Below are 23,733 nucleotides of genomic sequence, written 5' to 3' on the forward strand. Positions count from 1 at the left end.
AGTTTACGCCGGCGCAACGTGGTACAAAACATGCGCGGACCCATTAAGGGCCATAAAAAGGGGCGTCAAAAGGTAGACGCATTGAAACTGCTAAATTACAACATTGTCAATATAGAGGGAAAACCCACTACATTATGTGCATTACGTGCGTTACAAAAGCAAGTTACATTTTCTTAAAATGAATTATTTACGTTACGTTTTACGTACGTCGACGGCTCAGGGGAGAACAGTTACCAACAAAGTGAAGTGAAGTTAAATTAAATTAAGTTACATGAAAACCAAACGTAAATTTTTCAGGTGGCGATCGAAAGGGAATTTAGACAAAATACACAAATTTCAATAAACGTTTACATTATGGCAAGGGCCACCGCCTCACTCCAACTTACATTTTCTTTCCCCCGAGGTTGCGCACATCGTACAAAGTTAAAGTCTAACTGACTGACTACATGCTGGCTAACAACTACTCGAGCTCTCACAAGAGACTAAAATAGGACCGAATAAATTGAAAACGTCTGCTTTTATAACATATGAGCCGCGCAGCGCGCATGCGCCGAACGGAGGAGGAGAGGGGAGAAGCAAGCAGGCATACACTAGGAGGGGGAAGGAAGGAGGGGACGACGAGCCGCCGCCCGCGCAGACGCGCGGTGTTTGAACGAAGCGGCGATCCTAACGCTTCAACTCCCCTGCCCTGGAACCACCGTGCTCGCTGCCCTCGTGGGAAACAAAGTCAATGTCAATAGTTATAGGTTGACAAAAAAAAAAAAACTTGAATTATCCACGAAGAGGTCTGACTGCCAGTCCAAAAATAATTTCCAATAATTTCCAAACACGTACACATACAATCCAAAAGAATACACGTGATTAAATACGCCATTTACATAGGCCAAAGATTTTTGAATATATGTTTACAAAGTCCAAATACATTTGTATCTTCAACATTTCATTGGTCTCAACAGCGCTGAAGATTATTCTTGAATTTAGCGGGACGTCCCAGGAAAGTTCACGTTCAATTTCGATTCCAGCACCAGAGTTCGAGAGTCGACAGCCGATGAGCCTCCAGGCACCGCATGCGTCAGGCGTCCCTAACCCAGCGTGCAGACGGGCGCCTGGCTGACTCGGCTCTTCACCTCGCACCCCTGTCGAGCGTGTTGCATGCTTACAGGGGCGAGGACTTCCTTTGCGACTCGTTCACGGCCTCTGTCACGGCTCCAGACGAGCGGGATGAGGGTCGCCAGCAAGCACGCCAGCACGCCAGCACGCCAGCACGCCAGCCCGCCAGCACGCCAGCACGCCAGCACGCCAGCACGCCATCTCGCCAGCACGCCAGCACGCCAGCACGCCAGCACGCCAGCCAGCACGCCAGCACGCCAGCACGCCATCTCGCCAGCACGCCAGCACGCCAGCACGCCAGCACGCCATCTCGCCAGCACGCCAGCACGCCAGCACGCCAGCACGCCAGCCCGCCAGCACGCCAGCACGCCAGCACGCCATCTCGCCAGCACGCCAACACGCCAGCCAGCACGCCAGCACGCCAGCACGCCATCTCGCCAGCACGCCAGCACGCCAGACCGCCAGCACGCCATCTCGCCAGCACGCCAGCACGCCAGAACGCCAGCACGCCAGCACGCCAGCACGCCAGCACGCCAGCACGCCAGCACGCCAGCACGCCAGCACGCCAGCACGCCATCTCGCCAGCACGCCAGCACGCCATCTCGCCAGCACGCCAGCACGCCAGCACGCCAGCACGCCAGCTAGCACGCCAGCACGCCAGCACGCCATCTCGCCAGCACGCCAGCACGCCAGCACGCCAGCACGCCAGCACGCCATCTCGCCAGCACGCCAGCACGCCAGCCAGCATGCCAGCACGCCATCTCGCCAGCACGCCAGCACGCCAGCACGCCAGCACGCCAGCCAGCACGCCAGCACGCCAGCACGCCATCTCGCCAGCACGCCAGCACGCCAGCACGCCAGCACACCAGCACGCCAGCACGCCAGCACGCCATCTCGCCAGCACGCCAGCACGCCAGCACGCCAGCCCGCCAGCACGCCAGCACGCCAGCACGCCAGCACGCCAGCACGCCAGCATGCCAGCACGCCAGCACGCCAGCCCGCCAGCACGCCAGCACGCCAGCACGCCAGCACGCCAGCACGCCAGCACGCCAGCACGCCAGCCCGCCAGCACGCCAGCTCACCAGCACGCCAGCACGCCAGCACGCCAGCACGCCAGCACGCCAGCACGCCAGCACGCCAGCACGCCAGCAAGCCAGCACGCCATCTCGCCAGCACGCCAGCACGCCAGCACGCCAGCACGCCATCTCGCCAGCACGCCAGCACGCCAGAACGCTATCTCGCCAGCACGCCAGCACGCCAACACGCCATCTCGCCAGCACGCCAGCACGCCAGCACACCATCTCGCCAGCACGCCAGCACGCCAGCACGCCAGCACGCCAGCACGCAAGCACGCCAGCACGCCATCTCGCCAGCACGCCAGCACGCCAGCACGCCAGCACGCCATCTCGCCAGCACGCCAGCACGCCAGCACGCCAGCACGCCAGCACGCCAGCACGCCAGCACGCCAGCACGCCAGCACGCCAGCACGCCAGCACGCCAGCACGCCAGCACGCCATCTCGCCAGCACGCCAGCACGCCAGCACGCCAGCACGCCAGCACGCCATCTCACCAGCACGCCAGCACGCCAGCACGCCAGCACGCCAGAACGCCAGCACGCCATCTCGCCAGCACGCCAGCACGCCAGCACGCCAGCACGCCAGCACGCCAGCACGCCTGCACGCCAGCACGCCAGCACGCCATCTCGCCAGCACGCCAGCACGCCAGCACGCCAGCACTCCAGCACGCCAGCACGCCAGCACGCCATCTCGCCAGCACGCCAGCACGCCAGCACGCCAGCACGCCAGCACGCCATCTCGCCAGCACGCCAGCACGCCAGCACGCCAGCACGCCAGCACGCCAGCACGCCATCTCGCCAGCACGCCAGCACGCCATCTCGCCAGCACGCCAGCACGCCATCTCGCCAGCACGCCAGCACGCCAGCACGCCAGCACGCCATCTCGCCAGCACGCCAGCACGCCAGCACGCCAGCACGCCATCTCGCAAGCACGCCATCTCGCCAGCACGCCAGCACGCCATCTCGCCAGCACGCCAGCACGCCAGCACGCCAGCACGCCATCTCGGCAGCACGCCAGCACGCCAGCACGCCAGCACGCCATCTCGCCAGCACGCCAGCCCGCCAGCACGCCAGCACGCCAGCACGCCAGCATGCCAGCACGCCAGCACGCCAGCACGCCAGCACGCCAGCACGCACGCACGCCAGCACTCCATCTCGCCAGCACGCCAGCACGCCAGCACGCCATCTCGCCATAACGCCAGCACGCCAGCACGCCAGCACGCCAGCACGCCAGCACGCCAGCACGTCAGCAATCCATCTCGCCAGCACGCGAGCACGCCAGCACGCCATCTCGCCAGCACGCCAGCTAGCCAGCACGCCAGCACGCCATCTCGCCAGCACGCCAGCACGCCATCTCGCCAGCACGCCAGCACGCCAGCACGCCAGCACGCCAGCACGCCAGCACGCCAGCACGCCAGCACGCCAGCACGGCAGCACGCCAGCACGCCAGCACGCCAGCACGCTATATCGCCAGCACGCCAGCACGCCAGCACGCCATCTCGCCAGCACGCCAGCACGCCAGCACGCCAGCACGCCATCATGCCAGCACGCCAGCACGCCATCTCGCCAGCACGCCAGCACGCCAGCACGCCAGCACGCCAGCACGCCAGCACGCCAGCACGCCAGCACGCCAGCACGCCATCTCGCCAGCACGCCAGCACGCCAGCACGCCAGCACGCCATCTCGCCAGCACGCCAGCACGCCAGCACGCCAGCACGCCAGCACGCCATCTCGCCTGCACGCCAGCACGCCAGCACGCCAGCACGCCAGCACGCCAGCACGCCAGCACGCCAGCACGCCAACACGCCATCTCGCCAGCACGCCAGCACGCCAGCACGCCAGCACGCCATCTCGCCAGCACGCCAGCACGCCAGCACGCCATCTCGCCAGCACGCCAGCACGCCAGCACGCCAGCACGCCATCTCGCCAGCACGCCAGCACGCCAGCACGCCATCTCGCCAGCACGCCAGCACGCCAGCACGCCAGCACGCCATCTCGCCAGCACGCCAGCACGCCATCTCGCCAGCACGCCAGCACGCCAGCACGCCAGCACGCCAGCACGCCATCTCGCCAGCACGCCAGCACGCCAGCACGCCATCTCGCCAGCACGCCAGCACGCCAGCACGCCAGCACGCCAGCACGCCAGCACGCCATCTCGCCAGCACGCCAGCACGCCAGCACGCCAGCACGCCATCTCGCCTGCACGCCAGCACGCCAGCACGCCAGCACGCCAGCACGCCAGCTCGCCATCTCGCCAGCACGCCAGCACGCCAGCACGCCAGCACGCCATCTCGCCAGCACGCCAGCACGCCAGCACGCCAGCACGCCATCTCGCCAGCACGCCAGCACGCCAGCACGCCAGCACGCCATCTCGCCAGCACGCCAGCACGCCATCTCGCCAGCACGCCATTTCGCCAGCACGTCAGCACGCCAGCACGCCAGCACGCCAGCACGCCAGCACGCCATCTCGCCAGCACGCCAGCTAGCACGCCAGCACGCCAGCACGCCATCTCGCCAGCACGCCAGCACGCCAGCACGCCAGCACGCCAGCACGCCAGCACGCCATCTCGCCAGGGTCGCAGAGTAGACGGCCGCTCGCTCAGCCAGCACAGCATTGAGCGTACCGCGGTGACTCGAAGAAGGCTCCTCAGGGCGGGCCCCTGCCCTGAGAGGCAGCATATGGCCGCACAGTGACATGTGTACGCGGTGTTCCAGATGGCTCGCAATGATGCAGTCTCGGAATCAGGCGGCAGGAGAGGCGGGCGGCCTCGTAGACGCAGCGGCGAACGGGCGGGCATCAGCAACCACGGCGGTGCGGGCAGGCAGAGGAGCGTCAGGTCCACAGCGGCGCGGATCCTCTTGTGGGCGTGGCATTCTCGACTTTGAAAAGGTGGGGGGGGGGGGGGGGGGGAAACGATAACCAAACAAGCTGGAAACAAAAAAAAAACAAAGCCAGACGCCAGCGCCGAAACAACTACAGGCCATCAAGGCTACACATTGAATTTCTTTAATTGCCCAACATGGTCCTTTCTGAATTTCTTAGAGCCGGCAGCACTATGCAACAAAACAGTGTTGTCACCTAAGAATCTATTGATTACGTACGGACCCACGTATGGAGGAATTAATTTAGAATTTATGTTATCAGCCAACTTAGGCAGCAAAAAATTCTTAACCAACACTAGGTCTCCAAATACATAACCATGAGGCCTCCGGGAAGCGTTATACAAATTAGCCACAGCTTGACGCGCCTTCGTGAGGTTACACGCCACACTATCGAGCACGGCCTCCAGTGACTCGTCATCAGAGGTAGATTCCAGTGGCGGCAGTCCCCACAGGTTAAGGAGGGGGTGGGTCATTTCTCAACCTAGGAATGGGATCGAAGGCAGGAATTGAGTGGCGGAATGCACTGCAGAGTTAAGCCCCACATTAATAAAATCCAAATCGCTATCCCAGTAGTATGTAATAGGGGCTCCGGGCACAGGGTTCAGGGTGAGGTGTGAGGTGCCGTGCCACATCTCTGACGTCACGTCCATCTCTGACGTCACGACGGCCATCTTGGATGAGCGTAACGGGACACAGCGTAACGGGACAAGTTGTACCGTGACCTTGACCTTGACCCCGGTGGCCATCTTGGATCCGTCATCTTGAAATCGAAAGCCCCACTCATTATGATGAAATTTTCGTCTCTGACACCATATAGAATTTTTTTCTGTTCCACTGGAGGCCGCCATCTTGGATACCATCGACTTTGTATCTGTTGTTTGTTCCTTGAGAGCGCCAGCATCGCTCTGTCACACCACATAAGGTCGATGTTACATTACCTATCATAGCTATTATGATCCTTATCGACATATTAAATTTTTTTTAATGCAAAATACATTGGAAGCGCTGTGATTCGAACCAGTGCAGCTCTGATCACTAAGTTGGAAAACATACGCCTTTAACCGCTCGGCTATCGAGACATTTACCAGACTGAGAATTAAATAAGGTATATACAAAAATAACATGCATATTCGGACTTGAATTTTTTTTAAATTTTAAGTAAAAATAGCACTACCTGTTCGAGACAGAACCGCCATCTTGTATTAAGACGTAACTGTTGCAATTTCCTTTATGGTTGCCATCTTGAAATTTAGTCGCCATCTTGAAATTTAGTCGCCATCTTGGAAATCCGTAATTTTTATGTTAGAAAATCGGGAAAAATTCCAAAATTCATCAGAAAATTAACTTAATAGAATTCGGATTGATTATATCGATTCCCGTCCTTGGTTCGAAACCGGTGAGGGCAAAAAATATAAAAAACATCAGATCCTTCCTCCACAGAAGCCACCTACAGACTAACTTACCACCAATATCAAGGTATATATCGTCAGCTGGTATGACGTCATGTCCGCCATCTTGTCTTCGTCCGCTGGAGACCGTTATCTTGTTTTCGTCTGCTAGAGTGTGCTGGCGACATGTTAATATAATTTTCTGTTCACCATACCTTTAACCTGGTCTGTTAGCATTGAACTTTGTCATTGACCTTGAACTTTGACCTTGACCTTGAACTTTAACCTTGACCTTGAACTTTGACCTTGAAATTTGACTTTGACCTTGAAATTTGACTTTGACCTTGAAATTTGACCTTGACCTTGAAATTTTACCTTGACCTTGGAATTTGATTTTGAACTTGACGTCCATCATGGATCTGTCATTTTATGATCAGTACATGCTATCAGGAGCTACCGCCTGCTAGTGAACATTACCACCATCATGTTTTCGTCTGCTGAAGGACACCATCTTGTATGTGTACTCATCTTACCATCACGCTAGTTTTATTCTAACCTGCTACAGTGCAGTAATCATTTATTACTACTGAGGTACCTGCCATCTTGAAATTTGGCCGCCATCTTGAAATCATGTAATAATGTAGCTAGAAATGCGGGAAATATTCCAAAAGTCTCCGAAATAATTAATTATTAGTTTACAAATTGAATCCATGGAGTCCTGTCCACGGTTAGATTCTTGATCAGTGACAGTTGTAACTAATTATTAAATTTATGATTCTGTTTTCCATTACCTTTCGAGGAGTTTATTAATCATTCACTCTACGAAAATCAACTCAAGACAATATACCTAACCAACGAAATAAATACAGTGCTGATTAGCCTAACATGAAAGTCTCATTTTTCAATAATCTGAATAACCTATAAGTCGTTCATGTACAAAGCCACACATACAGGTCAATTGTCTTCAGACTACAAGACCGGGTCATGTCAATATCAGACATATAGACCATGAACTCAGTACACACAGGAAAACGGATGGTACACACAGTACACACAGGAAACGGAACGTACACACAGTACACACAGGAAACGGAATGTACACACAGTAAACACAGGAAACGGAACGTACACACAGAAAACGGAACGTACACACAGTACACACAGGAAACGCAATGTACACACAGTACACACAGAAAACGGAACGTACACACAGTGCACACAGGAAACGGAACGTACACACAGTACACACAGGAAACGGAGCGAACACACAGGAAACGGAATTATCACACATACAGTAGCGGAAACACAGGCTTAGTTGGAAATCAGAATACAAGAAATAAAAACATTAAATTTTTACTTTCAATATTTAATTTATTTCTCAACATTACACAAATACAAGTAAAAGAAGCCATTATTGTATGTAACCAGCCTTCCTCAGTTCTTTCAGTATTAAGGATATTTCTTTGATGCACGAATAGTTTCCTGCACAAAGCGAGCCATGTAGAAGTCTTAGCCGGTCAACCAATATGTTTGGATCTTTCCATGATGTGTAATCAATCTCTTCTACCACCATCTTACTTGCTTGTTTATTATACATACTTTTAATATCACAGTCGTCCCAGTGATCATAATAAGAATTATCACATTTATTTATTATAACACGTCGTTTCCATCGTTTCGGTCTCAGGACATCGCCACATTCTTCGATCTTGTCAGCTTTAGGTGCTTCATCACAGTCTATGCCTTTGTCCACAGCCTCAGAGTCGCTGTAGCAATCACTGTAGAAGACATCCTCTTCACCCAGATTACCGTATGAATTCGATATCGATGATGTCGAAGTGTCTTCATCGTCTTCTTGCTTCCTTTTTAGGAGTCCATCATTTTTACAAAGAATGGAGGATCTACTGAATATAGGCTTGAATGTATTCTCACTTTTCACGGTGTTGATACTTCCATTAGTTTCAGTCTTCCCGAAGCCATCAGCATCCTTCAATTTATGTTCTTCGTCACGATCGGGTGAGCTAATACCATCACGCTCAGGACAAGGAAAATTATTGTCGTAATGCAGATAACTCTTCTTTAGTCTAGTGGATCCATTGATGTCCTCTATGCCGTAAGCAGGCTTGGCTTTACATGTTCTATCATGTCTGTTTAAGCTGTCAATTCGTGTTAACAACCTGCTACTCCGATTACAGCTTAACATTTGTGTTGTGGGTTTTTAGCACAATCATTCCTCTCATGACGTTGTCCCGTTGTAATGTTGGTGGCACTTGCTCAACTTATTTATTTATAATTTTTTTTTTGGGCTAACTGGTTTCCACACGTTTTCAGTGTTTTATATTGGTATTTGTTAATGGTAATATGTTATTTAAATATTTCAAAGTTAATTCTAAACGAAGTTGTAATAATTTTAATTATGTGTAATTTAAATGTTTGAACATCAAGTTTTTTTATTGTGTCAATGTAATTTTTTTGAATCTATTATGAATAATGTGTTTACAATTTAATTATTATGGTAAATATGTGAAGGTATGTTTAAGACATTATAAGTCAATCTTTTGTAATAGAATTAATGTATTATCGATCTTTTGATTTTCTAAAAAGTACTCTCTACGAGTGCCATGTTCAATGTCCTTCTTCGTCTTGCACTTACTGACCACAAACGGTCTTTTCCAGCACTTTGACGCCATGATGTAGTAACTCAAAAATTCGTTCTTGTGTGATTTAAAGTTTTCAAGATGCATTAAGCATCTACAACCGCACTAAGTGGTAAGTTTTGTTGTTTTATGTCTCAATAACGTAGGGTAATATTTGTAACACCGGGCGTGTTAATATTCTTTGTTATTTTATGTTAATTAGCGGTTCCACGATACCGGCCACGCGGTAATCCACGATACCGGTAATGCGGTACACTTGAACCAACTTGTGCTGTGGTGTTGGGGGCCTGTCCCCGGCAGCCCGGAAGCAAAATGATGTGACCGCACCTAATTCAGGAAAGCCGACGACTATTTCATTATTTTTGGCATGAACTACTAACATTTTTTTTAATCTACTCTACATAATGTGAAAATTTCGTGAACTTAACCTCATCGGACTTCTCGTCAAACTTTGTCTTCTCTTCTATCTTAAAGAATTTTTTTTTTGAACCAATGTAAAGTCTTATTTAAAATATGTAATTTACAAGCAACGAAACAATGTAACATGGACTAAAGATATTTTGATAAACAAACAAAAAATTTTTGTTTTGTAAGGAATTCATCATGTAATTATTAATTTGTTTTAATAGTAAACAAAAAAATTTATTCGTTTTTGTAAGGGGCCCCAGATAAGATAAAACTTAAACATAGTAAAATCAGTATCATGTAAGAAATAATTTAAAATACTAGTGATAATATAATATGGTCAGAGTGTTGAGATTTAAAAAATAATTTACATAAAAAATAAATTATTTATCTGAAATTGTCCTTTTTATTTAATCATTGAATAATACTCTTATAGTTTATTGTGAGTGTGCATGACCAGTCAGCCCTGTTGATACTCTAACTAACCCCTCTGCACATCGAAACACTTCATGAACTTTGGTCCACGAGCTTTCAGCATCCGCCTGCCTTTGTTCATAACTTCAAAAATTTATGAATAGAGGTAAGGTGTGGTGCAGTAATGGTAGCAGAGCCTGTGGTTCTGAAGCTTGTTTTGATGTTGTTTTAATTTATGTTTAAATAATAATTTTTGTTATGGGTTAAATATATATATATATTTTTTGAGTAAACACTTTTTTTAAGACAAGTTTTATACGTTTTTAACCTTTAAATAATTTCATATGATTTCTCTATTTACTGTTGGTTTAACCTAAAAATATTTTCTTATATGATCTTCAAGTATTATTATAACTATCTAATTTAATGGTGAACATAGTGGTGATAATCTTTTTTTATGGCAATCTATTTTTATCTGAAGTGTTTTCTTTATATGGTATTTAATGAAGTTTAATGAGATTTCTTGATTTCATATGTTGCTCTCATCACATTTTCAATCGTGAAGTGGTATTTTCAGTTTCAAAGTTTTTTTTCTTCAGTAACATTTAATTGGTAGGAGAATTAAAGTTTTGCTCGTTAAAGTATGTGTCTTTCATAATTTAAACAAATTTGGTATTCTCAGTTTCTGGCTATATTTGTATCAGTGAGGTTGGTAGTCCGGTTGTTTACACCAGTTGTGTTGTTTTTATCCAGGTTCGTTGCATGTTAGCTTCGTTAGGTTATTTAGGGCGCGGTTACACGGGAGTCTGAACTACTTCAGGTGAACATGTTCAGCTGTTGAGTGCGGTTACACACAGTCTGAACATGTTTCGTTCGAGGCCATTTCCCATTTAACTTAAACAGGTTGGCAAAGTAGTTCAGATCGACATATCTTCTACATTAGCCTCTGATTGGCTGTTTAGAATATAAACAGTCTTTTGCAGAAATTCAAGATGGAAAAAGTGTTTCTGGCACAAGTTCGAGTAATATTTTACCGAATGCAACAAAAAAAAAATCAACAGATCATTATATATATATATATATATATATATATATATATATATATATATATTAATTGATCCTGACCTTAATTTTCTTAAAACTGAGATAGGTACTCTCGCTCAAAAATAATAATAAATAAGTTTAAAAATTTTACTGTGCATATTGTTTGAATTCCCGATTTGTAAAAAAAAATATTGAGCAATATGAAAACACATTCCATTTCTGCTGATAATGCTGTATAAACAAGTGAGAAAATCCCGAGTTTTCTGGATACAATTACAAAATAGAGATCAACAACACATTCATTCGTTGACAGTAGACAATCGGTTTTAGAGCTAAACACACTTTTCAGCAACTACCGTGTAACCGTACACTTTCGCGTTTGTAAACGTGTTTACTTAAACATGTTCACCTGAAGTAGTTCAGGGTCCCGTGTAACCGCGCCCTTAGTTTATTCCTTCAAGTGTTTTAGTTTCATTTGGGCCTTTGGCTCAGTCGATCGTGGCCTGATCACCCACTGATCCTAGTCTTTGAGTCCCAAGAAACTTGCTAAATAAATTAAGGTGTGCCTAAAGTAAAGGTAATGTAATAACAGGTTTGTGCACATAAAAAATAAAAATATAAAAAACCATGGTACCTAGTTTTAAGTTGTCGCGCGACATGTCTTAATTGTTTGTATGTTAGTTTTGGGAAGTAAGTTTGGTTGTAGGGTTTTCTTAGTTTGAATTTTTATGTTCAAGTAATCATGTGGTTATTAGTTGGTATTTGGGGTATGTATTTTGGTATATTTTTTTTGGAGTCATTTGTTATCTTCATGTTTTATTTTCATCAGTTTTTTATGTCCATTTCACGTAATTTAGGGTTTGGTGTAACAACTAGATTAATTTCAACACTGATATATTTTGTTTTAGTTAACCATGTAAGATTGAGGTTATGTTTGGTAATTGTTGTTTAATTTGTCGCAAGTTATTTTAGAGTTTTAAAATTTATATTCCTTTTAACCTATAAATTTATTATAATTTCATAATTTGCATATTCTTTATTAATATAATTCTAAATGATATTTCAATTTTATAAGATTGCAGGTTTTGTTCGTGAGAGAATTGTTCGCATATTATTTCTCGTTTTCATAATATTTCCATGTTTCTGATTTTTTTTGCAGATTGCCATATGTTGAAAAGTCTGTGGTTTCTTCAGTAATATTTAATTGATGTGATGTTTGTTTACTTTTCGTGTATCACCATTTGGGGCACGTTTTTCATAATCTAACCATGATAGGTATATTTTCTTGTTTGTTGCCATCGTTTAATAAGTTCTTTTTTTAGCAAGTGGTTTTAATAATTTTAATGTTGTTTCCTTGCCCATGTTTTGTTGTAGGTCATCTTGGGTATGTATTTTATCTAATTTCTTACAAGAGACATTTTGCCGTTTTCACTAATATGTTCATTTAAGGTGTGTTCTAGTGCTTTTCATTGCACAAGTTAATAATTGAGGTAATGAAGTTGTCTTATAAGTATTTAATTTCCAGTAAACTTATCTTTGAATCAAGTATTTGAGTAATTTTTTTTTTTAGGTTGTGTTTGATCTTCATTTGAATTTTTTTTCTTGAGCCTATTAATTTTTTATTTTAATTTCACTATTTTGCTTTGTTTTGTTTTAATTATTTTGTTTCAGTGAGATGCAGTAAAAGGTCAGTGGTTGTCTTGTTAGAATTTTGTCTTTTCTCTTTTGAATCTTTTCTTTAAGCACTATTAAAGGGTTTTATAGTTTTAATGTATACAATTTTGTACTGTGGGAGTAAGTGACTTCCAGACGATATTTGGGTTGTGTTTTAATTGTGTTGTCGACTTTGGTCAACTTTTTATTTTAGGCAGGTCCTCTGAGCCAGAGCCAGAGAGCCAGTGCCAAGTCCTGTTGAGAAGTGTTTAGGCTTCACCAGCACTTTTCATTTTTTGCAGGCCTCAGTCATTTTTTTTTATCAAACCATATATCTGCCATGGAAGATCCAATCACTCATTTTTAATAATAATTTAAATTTAGATTAATATATTTTGTGAGTTTATTTGTTTTTAAATAATAATTAATATTTTTTTTGGGTGCTAACTTTGATTCAGTGCTTTTCTATTTTGTTTGTCTTGCTAGTGTCATCTTTTAAAATAACATTTTAATATATCCGTTTTGTTTTTTGTCTTGTCATCCAAAACATATACTTTTAAAAATTTCTGTTTTGTAGGTTATGTGTGTGTTAGTTCATGTGGGGATGTGGTGTGTTGTGTGTCTTGTACATCTCTCCACACGATACAGCTGTTTCACATGTGTTCCACACATTACACCGTGTAGTGTCATCAACTTAATCATTTTTTTAATTTTTTTGTTTTGCAAGTTTTTTTTGGTTTTGAATTTAGATGTTCCTTCTTGTTTTGATTTGTGGACTAGGGTTGTTGCTGTATGACATCTCTCCGGTGGGGTGTCTGCTGCATGGAGTTTGCTAGGGTGGTTGCAGCTTCGGCTCGGTGTTGCTGCGACTCACCGTTACAGCCATCTCTGGTGAATTTCGTGTAGTGGAGTTCTGCTTGGTGGGATTGTCTTATAGTGACACATTATTCATTGTAAGGTATGGTTTCAACTGATTTCTTCTCAAAAATTTTTCCTTTTATTATATTGCAGGCAGTTCTTTTTTTTTCACTTCACCTTTGCTGAATCGTAATTTTATTCATGTTATATTTTGTGTTAGTGGTCAAGCTTGCTTTTGCAGGTGCTAAATTATCTCTTGAGTGTCTAAGGTATGGGACTTAGTCATTCACCTTTGGACGACCGTTTTCTCTTTTTTTATTTTCAATTTTGTGTTGTCGCTGAATAAGCATTTTAAAGATTTTTGTTTCCTTTTGTTTTGGCTCATGTTTATCTTCATGTGTTGTTTGAGCTGCAGTCTTCAGAGCGGTATCATAAGATCAGGATTTTGTGACCAGGATTTAAGAAGGGGTAAAGAATCCCCAAGTTTTTTTTTTATAATAAGAAGGGGTAGAGAATCCCCAATTATGTTAATATGGAGGAGGTAGGAGAACCCCCCATTAAGCTGAATAAGTAGGAGGTAAAGAGTCCCCACTATTCTGAATAAGCCGACGGGCATTTTTTTTTATATGAGGTATGGTCCTCTTTTATATATTATATATGTAACTGGTTGTCCTGGGTATTTGTACCACCATTCTGTCCTGTTTGTTCTACAATCACACATAAAAAGTTTCGGTATTTTGGTAGTCTGATCTTCGATTAATTTACACTTTAGCTTTGAGATTTTTCTCTCGCAGGTATGTGAGCATCCTACGTTCAGCTAATTGATGTTGATGTCGAGACCAAGTTTTCTATGGTATTTTTTTTTGAGCGAGCATTTAAATAATTTTTTTAATAAGAAGGGATGAGTGGTCCCCAGTTTATATAATAATTGTATGAAGAGGTGTATATTCCTCATTGAGTATTGAGTTTGTAAGGATAATATTTTGTTGTTCTCAGTATATATATATATATAGGTTTTGTGCTCGTGTCTGTGGTGTTTGTTTCTTCAGCAGTATAATGATTTAATTTCTTGATTTCTATATCTAATACAGTCTTCGTAGTTTTGACATCATTATTTACTATGTCTCTTTTGTTTTAATGGCAACTTTTTAAATAAAAAAAAAATATATATATATTTAAATTTTTAAATACATAAATATAATAAATAAAAATAAATAAATAAAATAAATAATATAATAATAATTATAATACTTAATACCTTAAGAAAGTAGCGTCTGCTTTGAGGGGGGGAGTATGTGCCGTTGTAATGTTGGTGGCACTTGCTCAACTTATTTATTTATAATTTTTTTTTTGGGCTAACTGGTTTCCACACGTTTTCAGTGTTTTATATTGGTATTTGTTAATGGTAATATGTTATTTAAATATTTCAAAGTTAATTCTAAACGAAGTTGTAATAATTTTAATTATGTGTAATTTAAATGTTTGAACATCAAGTTTTTTTATTGTGTCAATGTAATTTTTTTGAATCTATTATGAATAATGTGTTTACAATTTAATTATTATGGTAAATATGTGAAGGTATGTTTAAGACATTATAAGTCAATCTTTTGTAATAGAATTAATGTATTATCGATCTTTTGATTTTCTAAAAAGTACTCTCTACGAGTGCCATGTTCAATGTCCTTCTTCGTCTTGCACTTACTGACCACAAACGGTCTTTTCCAGCACTTTGACGCCATGATGTAGTAACTCAAAAATTCGTTCTTGTGTGATTTAAAGTTTTCAAGATGCATTAAGCATCTACAACCGCACTAAGTGGTAAGTTTTGTTGTTTTATGTCTCAATAACGTAGGGTAATATTTGTAACACCGGGCGTGTTAATATTCTTTGTTATTTTATGTTAATTAGCGGTTCCACGATACCGGCCACGCGGTAATCCACGATACCGGTAATGCGGTACACTTGAACCAACTTGTGCTGTGGTGTTGGGGGCCTGTCCCCGGCAGCCCGGAAGCAAAATGATGTGACCGCACCTAATTCAGGAAAGCCGACGACTATTTCATTATTTTTGGCATGAACTACTAACATTTTTTTTAATCTACTCTACATAATGTGAAAATTTCGTGAACTTAACCTCATCGGACTTCTCGTCAAACTTTGTCTTCTCTTCTATCTTAAAGAATTTTTTTTTTGAACCAATGTAAAGTCTTATTTAAAATATGTAATTTACAAGCAACGAAACAATGTAACATGGACTAAAGATATTTTGATAAACAAACAAAAAATTTTTGTTTTGTAAGGAATTCATCATGTAATTATTAATTTGTTTTAATAGTAAACAAAAAAATTTATTCGTTTTTGTAAGGGGCCCCAGATAAGATAAAACTTAAACATAGTAAAATCAGTATCATGTAAGAAATAATTTAAAATACTAGTGATAATATAATATGGTCAGAGTGTTGAGATTTAAAAAATAATTTACATAAAAAATAAATTATTTATCTGAAATTGTCCTTTTTATTTAATCATTGAATAATACTCTTATAGTTTATTGTGAGTGTGCATGACCAGTCAGCCCTGTTGATACTCTAACTAACCCCTCTGCACATCGAAACACTTCATGAGCCTTGGTCCACGAGCTTTCAGCATCCGCCTGCCTTTGTTCATAACTTCAAAAATTTATGAATAGAGGTAAGGTGTGGTGCAACGTCTAGCATTCCTTCTCATGACAAATCCTTGCCACAGTATCTACAGTGGATTCCTTCCGATTCAGCTGCAGATAACAAACCATGATCCATGGTAGCTTCTGTGACTAATGTTAGATACAAACTGACAGTTTTCCAATTGGAACCATTTTTTAAATAGAATTTTTTAAATATTTCATCAGCGAGAGTTAAGTTATCTAATGCAAAGCAAATTGATGCAAGTAGTTCTGCTTGTCAACAACAGATGTCAACACATTTTTTCTTGCAGGTAAATATCATTTATTTTATGTGGTATGCGGGATGGTCACTAATGATTGCAAAAGAAGGATAGCCTTCGCTAGACATCAAGGAGAAGGAAGTTCGTCCTTCGTGATAGTGTTTCTCTTCCGTCTTATCAGATATTTTTGGACTGAGTAATGTTTTTTTTAATCCACCTTATAAAAAAATGTTGTAAGTTCTGATTTAGTAACAGATATTAACAACTTATTTGCATCACAGGTAAAAATGACATTGGCTCCAATATCCATTGGCTCCAATATGCATTGGCTCCAATATTCATGGGCTCCAATATTCATGGGCTCCAATATTCATGGGCTCCAATATTCATTTGCTCCAATATTCATTGGCTCCAATATTCATTGGCTCCATCAGTCATTGACACCATCAGTCTTTTGGTTCCAAAAGTCTTTTGGCTCCAAATATATTTGTCTAGAATTCTTCGAGTCTAAGAGACTATGAGACCACATGGCTACGAGTCTAAAATGATCTAGCTGGTTACGAGTAATACATGGCTTGCGAGGCTACAGAGCTACGAAGCTTCTAGTGCACAAGTTTACATGACTGCGAAGATACAGAACTACAAGTCTGCACGAGTACTTGACTACGAAGCTACTCGTCTACACGGCTTTAGTTGCCGCATCTGTCTTCGACGGAATTTTCTCTTTTGCTCCAACTGCTCCATCGGCATTATGTTATAAGATTACAAGGCTGCTTGCTTACGTAGCTTAAAGTCTACGAGGCTCCAATGTATCATGACTACGAGACTACGAGCCATGAGGAACAAATAACAGATACAAAGTCGATGGTATCCAAGATGGCGGCCTCCAGTGGAACAGAAAAAAATCAAGAGCGACGCTGTCGCTATCTAGGAACAAACAACAGAAATAAAGTCGACGGTATCCAAGATGGCGGCCTCCAGTGGAACAGAAAAAAATTCAATATGGCGTCAGAGACGAAAATTTCATCATAATGAGTGGGGCGTTCGATTTCAAGATGACGGATCCCAGATGGCCGCCGGGGTCAAGGTAAAGGTCACGGTACAACTTGTCCCGTTACGCTGTGTCCCGTTACGCTCATCCAAGATGGCCGTCGTGACGTCAGAGATGTGGCACGGCAGCTCACACCTCACCCTGAACCCTGTGCCCGGAGCCCCTATTAGATACTACTTATCCCATAGCGACTAATCATCCCTGTAGAAAGCTGTGAGAATACCCTTAAGCACTTTGTTTACGCGCTCAGATTGATTGCCCTGGGAACAGTAAAGACTGCTTTAAATGGGCTTAATGGCCCATTGAAAACACATGTCTTTAAACTGAACTGAACGGAAATAGCGTGCATTATCACACGTAATCAAGGCAGGCGCACCAAAAAATTTTCACACCTGGTCTCGTAAGGCTCTGACAATACTAACGGCTTTTATGTTCTTTAAGGGAATGAGTAACACAAATTTTGAAAAAATGTCCAAAATGACCAAAATACAATTGTTACCTTTTTTGAACGTGTTAGGGGACCAAAAATGTCAATGTGAAGCACATGCCCGGGGGCAACAGGAGCATCAGCGCAATACAAGCCGACTTTGGCACACTGCGGGGGCTTCGAGACTTGACAGTCTCGACATGATCGCACGTGATTTTTAACATCAGCTCGCAATTCAGGCCATGCTAAATGCGCGCTAATGCGACGAAAAGTCTTGTCGATGCCCAAGTGCGCACCCAATAAGGAGTCATGAAAGTATTTCAAAACCAAAGGGCGAAGAGAGGCGGGAACAACAGCCTTCTTTTGCCTACCGGATGTCCCGGTATAATACACTACACCCTGTTCCTCAATGTAAGGCACGGCTTTACCGGCACTCAAATCCTTACGGATTTGAATACACAACGGATCCACCTGCTGACATTGCTAGTAGTATATAAATGACGGACCTGCGCCAGGATTCAGGTTGTGAAGCCTGCGGAGCCGACCGCCATCTTGGATTGTGACGTCACGGCGGCCATCTTGGACTCAAAAATTCCTCAAAATTGACTCAAAATGACTCAAAATTTCCCGTTTTAAGAAAAAATTTCCCGTTTTCGAGGGAAAAATTACCGATCCGAGGGAAGATTTCCCGTTTTATTCCGTAAAAATCCCAGCAGCTAGAAATGTCCATATGTAGGCTTAAGCATCCATGTATACAGCCTCAGATAAGCCTCATCATGGATGACGTCACCGTTGCAATTTCCGTTACGGTCGCCATCTTGAAAATCCGCAATTTTTATGTTATAAAATCGAGAAAATTTTTAAAAATCATTAAAAAGTTTAAATAATCGAATTAAATAAAAATCTTAAAATCCACTGTTGCAGTTATCGTTACGGTCGCCATCTTGGATTATATAAATGTTGCATATTTCGTTACACCCACCATCTTGGTTGAGTACCATGTCATTCTTACACTTTACGTTACGACCACCATATTGGATCCTATTAATGTTGCAATTATCGTTATGGTCGCCATCTTTAAATTTAGACGCCATCTTGAAATTTAGACGCCATATTGAAAATCCGTAAAATTTGATGTTAGAAAATCGGGAAAAATTTCAAAATTAATAAAAAAAAATTAACTTAATAGAATTCTGATTGATTATATCGATTCCCGTCCTTGGTTCGAAACCGATGAGGGCAAAAAAAATCACATCAGATCCTTCCTCCACAGAAGCCACCTACAGACTGACCTACCACCACCAATAACAAGGTATTTACCATCAGCTGGTATGATTTCATGTCCGCCATCTTGTCTTTGTCCGCTGGAGGCCGCCATCTTGTTTTCGTCTGCTAGAGTGTGCTGACGACATGTTAGTATAATGTTCTGTTCACCATAACTTTGATCTCTTATATTGACATTGAACTTTGTCATTGACCTTGAACTTTGACCTTGTCCTTGAACTTTGACCTTGAACTTATACCTTGACCTTGAAATTTGACCTTGATCTTTGACCTTGACCTTGATCTTTGACTTTGACCTTGACGTCCATCATGGATTCGTCATTGTATGTTCAGTACATGCTACCAGGAGCTACCACATGCTAGTGGTCATTGCCAACATCATGTTTTCGTCTGCTGGAGGTCACCATATTGTGTGTACTCGTCTTACCATCATGATAGTTTTATTCTAACCTGTTACAGTGCAGTAATCATTTATTATTACCGAGGTGCCCGCCATCTTGAAATCATGTAATTATTTAGCTAGAAATGCGGGAAAAATTCCAAAATTCATCAAAAAAATCACTCATTAATTTACATATTGAATCGATGGATCCCTGTCCATGGTTCTATTCTTGACCAGTGACAGTTGTAACTAATTATGAAATAAATTTTAGATTCTGTTTTCCATTACCTTTCGCGGAGTTTATGAATCATTCACTCTATGAAAAACAACTCAAGTCAATATACCTGACCAACGAATTAATACAGTGCCGATTAGCCTATTATGAAAGTCTATTTATTCAATAATCTGAATAACATATAAACCGTTCATGTACAAAGCCATACATATAGATCAATTGTCTTCAGTCCATGAGACCGAGTCACGTCATTATCAGACGTATAGGCTAGTCATTTCAGGTCCGCATGACCTTCGTCTCTGAGGCTGTTGACAAAGGCATAGACTGTGATGAAGCAGCTAAAGCAGACAAGATCGAAGACTGTGTCGGTGTCCTGAGACCGAAACGATGGAAACGACGTGATATATTAAATAAATCTGATCAAGCTTGTGATGATCACTATCTCGTTAATGAAAGTTACCCTGAGGTTGGTGTTAAAACGGAATACACCAGAGATCATAATATTTTAATAAACAAGCAAGTAAAATGGTGGTAGAAGAGATTGATTGCACATCATGGTAAGATACAAACATATTGGTTGACCGGCTAAGACTTCTATACGGCTCGCTTTGTGCAGGAAACTATTCGTGCATCAAAGAAATATCCTTCATACTCAAAGAACTGAGGAAAGCTGGCTACATACAATAATGGCTTGTTTTACTTGCATTTGTATAATGTAAAGAAATAAAATAAATAATTTGAATTATAAAAATTTATTGTTTTTATTTCTTGTATTCTGATTTCTAACTAAGACTTAGTTCTCGTAACTTGTGCTTCCAAATGTTCTTCCTTTTCGTCGATGGTGCTGCCTTTTCGTTGGCGGTGCTTCCAAATGTGCTTCCTTTTCGTCGATTGTGCTGCCTTTTCGTTGTCGGTGCTGCCTTTTTGCTGACGGTGCTTCCAAATGTGCTTCCTTTTCGTCGATGGTGCTGCCTTTTCGTTGGCGGTGCTTCCAAATGTGCTGCCTTTTCGTTGGCGGTGCTGCCTTTACGATGTCGGTGCTTCCAAATGTGCTGCCTTTTCGCTGTCGGTGCTGCCTTTTTGCTGACGGTGCTTCCAAATGTGCTTCCTTTTCGTCGATGGTGCTGCCTTTTCGTTGTCGGTGCTTCCAAATGAGCTGCCTTTTTGTGGACGGTGCTTTCAAATGTGCTGCCTTTTTGCTGACGGTGCTGCCTTTTCGTTGTCGATGTTTCCAAATGTGCTGTCTTTTCGATGGCGGTGCTGCCTTTTCGTTGTCGGTGCTTCCAAATGAGCTGCCTTTTTGCTGACGGTGCTGCCTTTTCTTTGTCGGTGCTTCCAAATGTGCTGCCTTTTCGATGGCGGTGCTGCCTTTTCGTTGTCGGTGCTTCCAAATGTGCTGGCTTTTCGTTGGCGGTGCTGCCTTTTCGTTGTCGGTGCTTCCAAATGAGCTGCCTTTTCGATGGCGGTGCTGCCTTTTCGATGTCGGTGCTACCTTTTCGATGGTGGTGCTGCCTTTTCGATGTCGGTGCTACCTTTTCGATGGTGGTGCTGCCTTTTCGTTGTCGGAGCTTCCAAATGTGCTGCCTTTTCGTTGGCGGTGCTTCCAAAAGTGCTGCCTTTTCGTTGTCGGTGATGTCTTTTCGTTGTTGGTGCTTCCTTTTTGTTGATTGCGCTAGTACAAAATGTGGTGATTGAATATTTACTAATTAAAACCTCTTGGTGTTACTAAAATATTTTTCAAGGTTACTTGGTCCTTTAGATTGCATAAAAATGTCACGATGGATTAATTGAACATAATTAGCTAACGACGAAGGTCATGCGGACCTGAAATTACTAGCCTATACGTCTGATAATTATGTGACTCGGTCTCATGGACTGAAGACAATTGATCTATATGTATGGCTTTGAACATGAACGGTTTATATGTTATTCAGATTATTGAAAAATTAGACTTTCATAATAGGCTAATCCGCACTGTATTAATTCGTTGGTCAGGTATATTGACTTGAGTTGTTTTTCATAGAGTGAATGATTCATAAACTCCGCGAAAGGTAATGGAAAACAGAATCTAAAATTTATTTCATAATTAGTTACAACTGTAACTGGTCAAGAATAGAACCGTGGACAGGGATCCATCGATTCAATATGTAAATTAATGAGTGATTTTTTTGATGAATTTTGGAATTTTTCCCGCATTTCTAGCTAAATAATTACATGATTTCAAGATGGCGGGCACCTCGGTAATAATAAATGATTACTGCACTGTAACAGGTTAAAATAAAACTATCATGATGGTAAGACGAGTACACACAATATGGTGACCTCCAGCAGACGAAAACATGATGTTGACAATGACCACTAGCATGTGGTAGCTCCTGGTAGCATGTACTGAACATACAATGACGAATCCATGATGGGCGTCAAGGTCAAAGTCAAAGATCAAGGTCAAGGTTAAATTTCAAGGTCAAGGTATAAGTTCAAGGTCAAAGTTCAAGGACAAGGTCAAAGTTCAAGGTCAATGACAAAGTTCAATGTCAATATAAGAGATCAAAGTTATGGTGAACAGAACATTATACTAACATGTCGTCAGCACACTCTAGCAGACGAAAACAAGATGGCGGCCTCCAGCGGACAAAGACAAGATGGCGGACATGAAATCATACCAGCTGATGGTAAATACCTTGTTATTGGTGGTGGTAGGTCAGTCTGTAGGTGGCTTCTGTGGAGGAAGGATCTGATGTGATTTTTTTTGCCCTCATCGGTTTCGAACCAAGGACGGTAATCGATATAATCAATCAGAATTCTATTAAGTTAATTTTTTTTTATTAATTTTGAAATTTTTCCCGATTTTCTAACATCAAATTTTACGGATTTTCAATATGGCGTCTAAATTTCAAGATGGCGTCTAAATTTAAAGATGGCGACCATAACGATAATTGCAACATTAATAGGATCCAATATGGTGGTCGTAACGTAAAGTGTAAGAATGACATGGTACTCAACCAAGATGGTGGGTGTAACGAAATATGCAACATTTATATAATCCAAGATGGCGACCGTAACGATAACTGCAACAGTGGATTTTAAGATTTTTATTTAATTCGATTATTTAAACTTTTTAATGATTTTTAAAAATTTTCTCGATTTTATAACATAAAAATTGCGGATTTTCAAGATGGCGACCGTAACGGATTGCAACGGTGACGTCATCCATGATGAGGCTTATCTGAGGCTGTATACATGGATGCTTAAGCCTACATATGGACATTTCTAGCTGCTGGGATTTTTACGGAATAAAACGGGAAATTTTCCCTCGGATCGGGAATTTTTCCCTCGAAAACGGGAAATTTTTTCTTAAAACGGGAAATTTTGAGTCAATTTTGAGGAATTTTGAGGAATTTTTGAGTCCAAGATGGCCGCCGTGACGTCACAATCCAAGATGGCGGTCGGCTCCGCAGGCTTTACAACCTGAATCCTGGTGCAGGTCCGTCATTTATATACTTCTATTGCTGAATGCTAAGAAATGACTCGGGAAAAACTTTACAAACGGCGGCACAAATAAGCTTTGTTTCAGCCGCAGACGAAACACGTGTGTCAAACTCATTCGGGGAAAACATTCGCGAAAGCGCATCAGCCACTACATTGTCACTACCCTTAATGTGATGTAATTTAAATTTAAAGCGAGACAACCGCAACACCCAGCGCCCGAGCTTACCGAGCTGGTTCGGATGGATAAAGAGCCAGCTGAGCACCTGATTGTCCGTGAATATATCAAATTCGTGACAATCAAGATAAGACGCGAACTTCTCGACGCCAAACAAACACGCTAAGGCTTCCTTCTCGTATGTACCCAGACATCGTTCCCCGTCAGTGAGTGTTCTACTGGCATAGGCGTTAGGGCGTAACCTATCGTTTTCAATATGCCCAAGGACGGCACCTAACGCG

General features: G+C 43.1%; 2 long non-coding RNA genes across 2 annotated transcripts; both read left to right on the top strand.

Moving 5' to 3' along the window:
• The first annotated feature begins 8,707 nt into the window (after positions 1 to 8,707).
• On the top strand, positions 8,708 to 9,915 carry LOC134533310 (uncharacterized). The gene is made up of 2 exons (XR_010075304.1): positions 8,708 to 9,225; positions 9,316 to 9,915. It is a non-coding gene; the product is annotated as an uncharacterized LOC134533310 (long non-coding RNA).
• Positions 9,916 to 11,057: 1,142 nt separating this feature from the next.
• Positions 11,058 to 15,995, top strand: LOC134533311 (uncharacterized). The gene is made up of 2 exons (XR_010075305.1): positions 11,058 to 15,305; positions 15,396 to 15,995. It is a non-coding gene; the product is annotated as an uncharacterized LOC134533311 (long non-coding RNA).
• The last annotated feature ends 7,738 nt before the right edge of the window (positions 15,996 to 23,733 follow it).

Source organism: Bacillus rossius, chromosome 6, assembly GCF_032445375.1.
Source record: "Bacillus rossius redtenbacheri isolate Brsri chromosome 6, Brsri_v3, whole genome shotgun sequence".
NCBI classification, from domain to species: Eukaryota; Metazoa; Arthropoda; class Insecta; order Phasmatodea; family Bacillidae; genus Bacillus; species Bacillus rossius.